The sequence below is a fragment of the Alligator sinensis genome, unplaced genomic scaffold, assembly GCF_000455745.1.
Source record: "Alligator sinensis unplaced genomic scaffold, ASM45574v1 scaffold532_1, whole genome shotgun sequence".
NCBI classification, from domain to species: Eukaryota; Metazoa; Chordata; order Crocodylia; family Alligatoridae; genus Alligator; species Alligator sinensis.
Genome location: NW_005842451.1, coordinates 1,068,305 through 1,077,447, shown reverse-complemented (window position 1 = coordinate 1,077,447; position 9,143 = coordinate 1,068,305).

Sequence of the window (9,143 nt, the reverse complement as noted above, 5' to 3'; positions counted from 1 at the left end):
AGGATAGCTTGGGCACAGGTCGGTATTGGGAGTATATAATGAGAAAATATGAAGGAGCACACTGATAGCAAGTGTAAGATCTTCCGAAGTGCTCAGGTTCAGAAATGGAAGTAATGACCTTTGTGACAGTGGAAGCAGCATCTGCACTGGGATGCAGCCATGGACCTCCGGAGATGGAGGTGTGATTTTTTTTCTTTAGAGCTTGAGATGTAGCTATCAGCTTGTGACCTGAGCCCTTCAACACATTCCCTTCTGTCTATCCTCGCCTTCCTCCTTCCATTATACTGTCTTCCAAATAAAACATATGACATCCGTGCAACACACCTGAAATAAATAGAAAAAATGAAGTATGTAGAGGACTTAAGGGAGTTTGTGGCATGCCTTGTATCCTACGTAGATTGGGCACACAGTGGTGGCAGTCACTAGGTCACAGGGGCACTGAAGGAAATAAGGTAGTCCACTAGTGTAATAAAAGGAAGTGTCCATGAAGGCTGCTGTGCTAACGTATTAGAGCAGGGGTGGGTAATTATTTTGGTTGGAGGACCACTTAGTGAGTTTTAGTGAGGCAACAAGGAATGCAAGAGTAGCCCTGCCATATGGTTGCCATCTTGGGACCAGAAGTCCTGCCCCCTAATCCTGGACCTTTGTCACCAGAAGACTCTCCTCTTGCCCAGGGTACCATGTTTGCAGCATTTCTCATTTCAAGTTGTTTTAAATTCAGCCTATCTGAATGTGAAAGAAACAGGTAGACTGCATCTTCTTTAAGAATGGTGCTTCCTACTTGTATGTGATATGTTACAGTTATGCTGGGACACAGTTCTGGAGCCCTTAGGCTGTGCTATGCTTGATACTAATCCCAGTGAATACCTAAATTACTGTTCCACGTAAGGACTGATCTGCCTCACAACAGAGAGGAGTCAAGATGCAGTATAGCAACAATTCCCTGGATTATTTTAATAACTCATTCAAGTGGGGATGCAGTACCATATATCAAAATACTGGTAGGTATTTTATAATAGAGTGAACTATTGAGAGAGGAGAGTTCATGTGGGAAGTTTATCTATTCCTCTGCCTTCTGCTATAAGCCAGGTAGAAGGGGAATTGCTCCAAATCCAAGGATATTAAATCAGTGGAGTAGATTTAAACATTTCTAATGGGTAGGATATTTTTCTCTAACAGGATTGTATTAGACTGATTCAGATAAGGCACTTGTTTCTAGAGATTGGAGAGATGAAGAGCTTCCCCAATACCTGGCTACTGATTCTCTTATCGAAGATGATGTCTTGATGTGCCATTTATCACTAGCATATGCAATCTTTAAAAGATGGTTGTGAAAGTTGCTTGTATTAAAGAATTAATGAGCTATGAGAGAAGATAATTGGGATGTGGAAGCAGTGGCAAGCCTTGCTAATTTACTTAGATAATTTTTGCAAAGGAAATATGGAGGCAGTACGATATTGCTTCTTAACAGGGGGTCCTTAACTTTGGAAAGAGTTTGAATTTGTTTCTCCCAGTACTTCAGTGTCTGAAGTCTGAGATTCTGTGGACACGTCTACGTGTGCAATTCAGTCAAAGCAATAAACTCCAGCCCTTATAGCGGAATAAATGAGGCACCCAGGAGTGCGGCATGTTGAGCCAGGTCAGAGCAGCCTGGTGGGGGGGTCAGCTTGCCAGCCCAGGGATGCTCTGGCTCAGTTCAGCATGCTGCAGAGGGGCTGGCTGGGACATGAGGATACTCCAGTGAGGGGCTAGCCGGCAGGCATGGCCCAGCCAGGCCCTCTAGCATCTACACATGCGTTGTAGTGCACAAAACAACTCTGCAGCAGAACAGTACTTGTATTTACAGGGAACTATCTTGCTGCAGAGTTAATTAGTTTACTTCTGCCTAACAGCACTGCACAGGTAGACTCAAGAAATTTACGGTGAAGCTAATTAGTCGACTCCTCAGTAAACATCTCACGTAGACGTGCCCCGTATGAGCCTGTTCCAGTGCTTATTGAAGTCAATGGGAGGTGTTCCACTATCTTCTCTGTGTGTGCTTTTCTGATAGAGAATGCATTAGCTGTACCCTTGATTTAATGATCCTTTTATCTTGGCCTTAACCTTGCTAGGAATGAAATTTCTTGGAAAAGATCTTCAAGTAAGTGTCTAATTTGTAATAACAATCAGGACTCATGGTAGAGGTGATATCTTTTATTAGACCAACTAGATTTTTTGCAAAAAAAGAATTCTTTAATTGCAAGCTTTCGGGCAGGAACGCCCTTCATCAGGCATCGGAGAAAAGATTGTAAAAGTTCTCCTGGGTAGAAATGACAGTTCATATTTCATAGGAGAGTTGAAGGTGTGATAAAATCTCCTGTTTGGAATAGTTCATTTTATATTTAGATTAGGCTCAGAAGAGGTGTTCCACTATCTTCTCTGTGTGTGCTTTTCTGATAGAGAATGCATTAGCTGTACCCTTGATTTAATGATCCTTTTATCTTGGCCTTAACCTTGCTAGGAATGAAATTTCTTGGAAAAGATCTTCAAGTAAGTGTCTAATTTGTAATAACAATCAGGACTAATGGTAGAGGTGATATCTTTTATTAGACCAACTAGATTTTTTGCAAAAAAAGAATTCTTTAATTGCAAGCTTTCGGGCAGGAACGCCCTTCATCAGGCATCGGAGAAAAGATTGTAAAAGTTCTCCTGGGTAGAAATGACAGTTCATATTTCATAGGAGAGTTGAAGGTGTGATAAAATCTCCTGTTTGGAATAGTTCATTTTATATTTAGATTAGGCTCAGAAAAAAGTTGGAATAGTCTGTTTACCTGGAAGTTGTTTGGTAAGCAGGATGTATTAATTTTCCTTCTGGTTACAGTATTTCATATTTCACAGAGGAGTAAATGAATGGAGTGCTCTTCTGGGCAGGCATTTCTTATCTGGCAAGGTGTCTCTGAGCTCCGTTGTGAGGCTCGGTGATGATGCACATTACTCGAACAAAGGCAGGAGCGGTATATCAGATTTCAGGTGATTGAACTTGCTTCCTCCTTGTAAAATTATGAAGGTTACATTAAAAAAAAATGGCTAAAATTCAATATCTTCCATGTGTCGGGTATCCAGGTTGTAGCTGTATTGGTCTGGAGGAAAAAGCAATCAGGACTCATGTTAGAGGTGACATCTTTTATTAAACCAACTAGATTTCTGCAAAAAAAATAATTCTGTAATTGCAAGCTTTCAGGCACAAACACCCTTCATCAGGCATCAGAGAATTTGTAATATGCTCTTCTGGCTCATGGAGTTTCTGTCATTTCTTGGCCCTTGTCCAGCCCATCTCCTATCTTCTTATGGTGAGGTGTGATCCACATACCCTTTCATTGGAGTGTATCACTTTCTGATTCTATGCTGCACTAGGTACATTGAAGATGTGTGACAGGAATAGCAATCAGACTTAGACTGCTTTTATGTATATTGTGTTAACTGTTTATGGCTGGGCTTTGAGCAGGTGCAATTTATATCCCCCTTGTTTCTTAAGCTGGCTTTATTTTCTTTCATAGCACTCATAAGGGGATTTTTTTTTCTCATCTCCAACATGCTTTCATTCCAGAGGCATGGTGTTTTCTTAATAACATTTCCCATTGTTTTGTCACTGCAACAACAGGCAGGTTGTGAAGTGCCTTGTCTAACTGATGGATGGCTTGACTGGTGAGTATTAAACAATAATAAATATATTGAACCCTAGCATATATCACATCATTGTGCAGATTTTTCTTGTACTAGCTCATCCCTGGTAGAGCTAACTGTCACTCATTCTTTCCCGAGCCATCAGAAAGCTGGGAAATAGATATGACCAGAAACAAATAATAACAGGTAGGGGTAGAAGTTTAGAACCCGTAGAAGCTTTGTAAATCTTATAAAGCCAAGAACAGATTTTGGCCTGGCCCTAGGCAATCATACAGGATTGTACATTGAGAGAGTAAGGGCCAACCAAGCCAATTTAATTTCCCTGGAATGTGGCCAATGGCTTCACTTGGGCTGCTTCATCTCTGGGAATGTGATTTGGGGCACATGCTGATAGATGACAGCTTGGTTCTACCTGCTCTGCAGGGCATTTATAGAGGTGCTTTGGGAAGTTGGGGGGCACTTTAATTAGCACAGCTCCAAGTGCTGTGCTAATTAAAAGTGCCCAGTGTGTCACATGTATCAGTATTCCCATGCTGAAAAATGGCAGCAGGGCACTTTGAATGAAAGCTCGTCAAATAAGCTTTAGTTTAAAGCGTCCCACCACCATTTTTCAGCACAGGGACGTTGATGCATGTGATGCTGGAGTCTGCTGAAGCGTGGTAACTACCATGCTTCAGTAGACTCAATTAATTGAGTCTTCTCTGACACACTGTAATTACAGCGTGTTGGAGCAGCCTCCCTGCACATGTATAGGAGCCTCATATATCAGGTAATATAACTGGAAGGAGGCCCATCATGCACAGATTTAAAGGAGTGCTGAAAATTATTCTCCCTGTATTACTCCTTAACCAAGGTAACTGAAAGCCCTGGAAGGCATAGTGCCTTTTTGGTGCAGTGCACCTACACACATCCTTTTCTGCAGGACTATATATTGAGGAACAATCTAATCCTGAGCCAGGGACTTATTTCATTCTTGTATAATCTATTTATTCATGCTGTTAGGTATTTCAAAATGAGGTTTCATAAAATAATTTTACCATCAGCAAACCTTATCCTTTGTGGAGCTGAAACCTTTTTGCCGGCTTAATATCATTTCTCAGGTGCTCAACATTTCGTGGGGGCAAGCCTGTTGGCTTTTTGGCTGGTTTGTGCACCCTGCACTGTATCAATTAAATTACTGAGAATTCAGTTATTGACTTAATCAGGGTAGAACTTGTTCTTAGCCTATTCTTTATCACTTTTCCCTATATCTGACTAGCACCTTTGGCTCAGCCATATAGGGAACGTCCACACATGCAAGCATGTGTGCTTGCAGCAGCTCAAATAGAAGTGGTGCAAATTTGAGCTGGGACTTTTTGCTTTAGCACACATGCTCAGACATGCACTTTGTTGTGGAGCAAATTGTGCCACTTAGGGCAAAATAACCCTGCCTGGCTCCTCCCAGATCTTCAGCCAGGGGCAGCTAGAGCCTGGGGCCAGCACCTGTGCTGTCCCCAGCAGTATAAAAAGCTACCCTGTCCTGGCCCCAGCAGTATAAAAAGCCGCCCTGGCAAGTAGCTTAGGGCTACTAGCTCTCAGGAGCTTCTTGGCCCAGCCAACTGGTATGTGGGGACACTACCCCTTGTGACAGCTGGATTGCTGAAGCAGCCCTGAGAGTTCCCTGCACCCTCTATGCCCCGCAGCAGTCTGGCAGTGGGCCTCTGGGCCAGCTGCCAGTGGACTGCATTTGTGGGGTTGGCCTTTGTGCGGCACTACTGCCATGTGTGCCCCTGCCTGGCCATCTGGGCAGCTATCACCCGGAAGATGTTCCGGGTGTGGTGGCCTGCTTTGAACTGTCAAAGCATGTCTTCCCGGCCCCATTTGTCCAGGAGGTCAGCCACAGCCAGATGGGTCCAAGGTGCCAGCTGTGGGCAGGCAGGGTCCTGCCACTGGCCTCCCTAGCAGGAATTCTGGTGTTCCCTGTTGGAAAACTGAAAAATCCCTGATAAAAAAAATCGCAAAGTCACTCTGTAAAATACCCCCAAATCCATGTTCCGCCACAAGTAAAACAAAAGACCACTATAAAGACAGAGAGCAAGACAGAGACAGTGATCAGTTGGACAATGTTTTATTGCTATATCTTACAGTGTTAAAGTAAGTCTCATAATCATAAAGTGAACTCTAAATACATGTTTCATGAATTCATGAATATATGTTTCGCAGCACTCCCACAGGGTGATGGCCCCCACACAAGGAGTTTGGCCTCCCCAATGTGGGGTTCAATCCCCATACAAGGGGTACAGGCCCCCAACAGGGGCCAAATGGCCCCCACAGGGGTACCACCCCCCTTGCAAGGCCCACATGCCCCATCCCCCACCAGTTGCTGCAACCCCCCCCAATGGGTGCTCCACCCATCCTCACCCACCCAACTTGCACCCCCAGCCCCCAAGGCTACCCCCACAACCCCATGCACCATCACTTAAAAAAAAATTGGATAACAAAATCAGAAAAAAATGGAGAAAAAAAAAAGCCTTTGCTTACCTTAGAAGCAGGGGTTGGGGGGCTCCAGGGCCTCCTGGCAGAACCCCCCAGGCAGCACAGGACAGCGGAGGGCAGGAGGGCTCAGGATGGGGCTTCTGGGGCTCTCACCCTGCCCCGCACTGTGCGGACGGGGCCCCAGGCAGACAGACAGCAGCTCCAACTGCTAATAAGTGCCAGGTTTTTTGGGTTGTTTTTTTTAAAGTATGAGGTGGGGACTCAGGGAGCTTGGGGGGATGGGGCCAGCCAGGGCAGGTGTTGGGGGTCTCGGTGGATCTGGCAAGGGAGGGGCCAGCCCCGGCAGGGGTTGGGGGGTCTTGAGTGGGGGGGAGACGTGGTGCTGAAACATGTAGCCTTGCCAGCCCAGTGTTTCAGCACCAGGGCAAGGGCCAACCATAGAGAAGCTCTGGCAGCCAGAGTGTCTCCATGGAGGACCTGGCCTCCGGTTGCCTCAGGGCACGGTCCCAAGGAGGGCACAGCCTCTGGTTGCCTCAGGGCACAGTGCGCAGCTTATTTAAATGTCAATTTTTTTAGACCCCCCCGAATATCCAGGGATCTCATTTTCTCCCCACACTGTAAGTTTGCAGCATGGGGAACATTTTTTTTTCTTCCTGCACGTGCCTGTTGCCCCGCCTCAAAGGGGTTTGAGGCGGGGCAAGAGGCACGTGCACACCCATGTGGACGTGCCCATAGAGTGCATCTAGTTCCTTTGTTAAGAGTCTTTAAAATTCGGGTTGGGTATTTGACTAGTCAAATAAACTTTGGTCAAATATCGGTCAAAAATTGTAAAAAAGATTGCCAATAGGTCCAAATAATACACAGATAAAGCACATTTCCACAAAGAAATGTGATAAAACCATAAAAACATATTTTTTCTGTCAAGAAAGCTGCAATTTAAAAAAAAAAATAATTTTGTAAGATTGCTATAATCTTTAAAGAGTCAAAAATATGCAGTCAGTTGACTGGTAAATAGACTGGCTTGCCCACTCTATTTAAAATGAGTAATGTGTAGTAAAGGACAGATGCAGGGGAGCTGAGAGAAGTGGTGGGGTAGGCCTGTTTGGGGATCTCTCTTGGTTTCTATGCATATATTAATATCTTCTCATATTTATGCAGCATGTGCAATAAGGGCTTTCATGGAGAGGCTGCATTTTATATCTCTTCTTATATCTTTCAAGAAATATAGCAAGGTGTTATCTCAAGTCATTTGTTTAATCAGAGGTGGCTTATTATTAGTTAAAAATCTTTTTGAGAGAGTCCCTCCATTGTCAGCTTTGCTATGGAAAGGGGTTGAACACTAGCTTCTTTCCAAAGAAATGTAATTAATTAATATAAGGAATCCTCCTTTTCACGTTAATCAACTTGATGAGGCTGGTGTCATCCATCTGTGCAGAGAGAAAGCAAAAAAAAAAAAAAATGAAATGAGAACTTCAGAAGTCTTTCTTTTCAATTTTCTTTCCTTTCTCACCCCTGACACCATTAATTCATCAGCTATAGGATATGCATTTGGACAAAGCGGTCTTCTTCAGATAAGGAACGCTATCTGTCCTCAATCATCACCTCTGCCTATACATCAATATTGCTTGAAACCTATTATACACGCCTCAGCTCCGGGCATTTGGGGAATAATTATTACAGAAGCCATAAGCTTTGCTTTTCTGGCACAACAGTGGGAAGATTCTCATTCCTTCTCTTGCCCTTTTGATTAACCCTTTGGAATAAACAAGATTAACATAAGATTTGGCCATCATGATGCATAGGGTTGCTATCGCTTCTCTTATGTTAAGAGCATAGCAAAGGAGGCTGGACGTTCTAGTTTGACCCACAGTCCTATTTGTGTAACAGAAGGATCTTAACAAACCCTGTTCTTTCGCCAAGAAAATAAGGAGAGAGGAAAGACTGAGTGACTGATAAAAATGTCAAAGATGGATTTAAGTAGAGGAGTATGATCTGCTTTTAAAATGAAGTCTGTAGAAGAGGTGAGTTGGTAACTTGAAATGGCATCCTGCTTTTCACAAAGCAGGGCTATTGGAAGGTGTATCAGCTTTCCCCATAACTATTGATATGCCCCAATCCATTTTCAAAGCAGTGATATTTAGACAGGCAGTCTCTTTTCTAGGCTTTTTGAGAGCCTGGTTCTGTGAAGTGCTTAACACTTTATATTTCTTTGATGTATTGTTGAGAGTGATTGACTTATTTAACATGAAGGCAATGCAAAAATATATATTGGAAGATGTCACTGTATGTTGGTTTGACACTCAACCTACCTTTTACCCAGAGCCCTCCTTTTAATAAGGCTACTAAGCATGGTAGCTGTGGGGCAGAGCTGTATTGCTACCCAGCATGTCCACAGGTGACAGATGGTGGAATAACCTTCAGGGAAAGCTAGCTGTGAAATAAGCAGGAGTAACTCTGATGAATAAGCAGTTGTGGGCCAATCGGCAGCAGCAGCACTAGGATGTGGTGAGGCCAGCAGACAGCAATGGTTTCTCTCCTGAAAAGCCATATATATCCTTTGATGGTGCTGTGACATGGTGAGTACAGGTCACCCTATAATAAGCCTGCCAGGCCCCAGCCATGGGTCAATGGTGGATCAGGTAGAAGATGTTAGAATCTCAATAGCTGTGAAGGCGAATGAAGGCTGGCATGGAATAAGATCACCAGTTGTCTGGGTCTCCTTGCCATTGGATTAAGGTCCTGTTTTGTGAACAGCCATGTGGAAGCTGATGTACAGCAGCTTCTCCACAATAAAAGAAGTCATGCCAGAGCCATAGCAATGAAGTTTGGTGCCTTGGGAAAAGCCCATAGTGGCAGCCTGCCCTTGCCCTGTGCACAGAGATCACACAACCCCCCACCATGCTTGCCCAGGAGCATAGGCAGAGAGAGAAAATCTTTTTTGGGGGGCTGAGTAAAACTTAAACTTAAAAGATATTTCGACACACACACACACACAGGCACTGCCT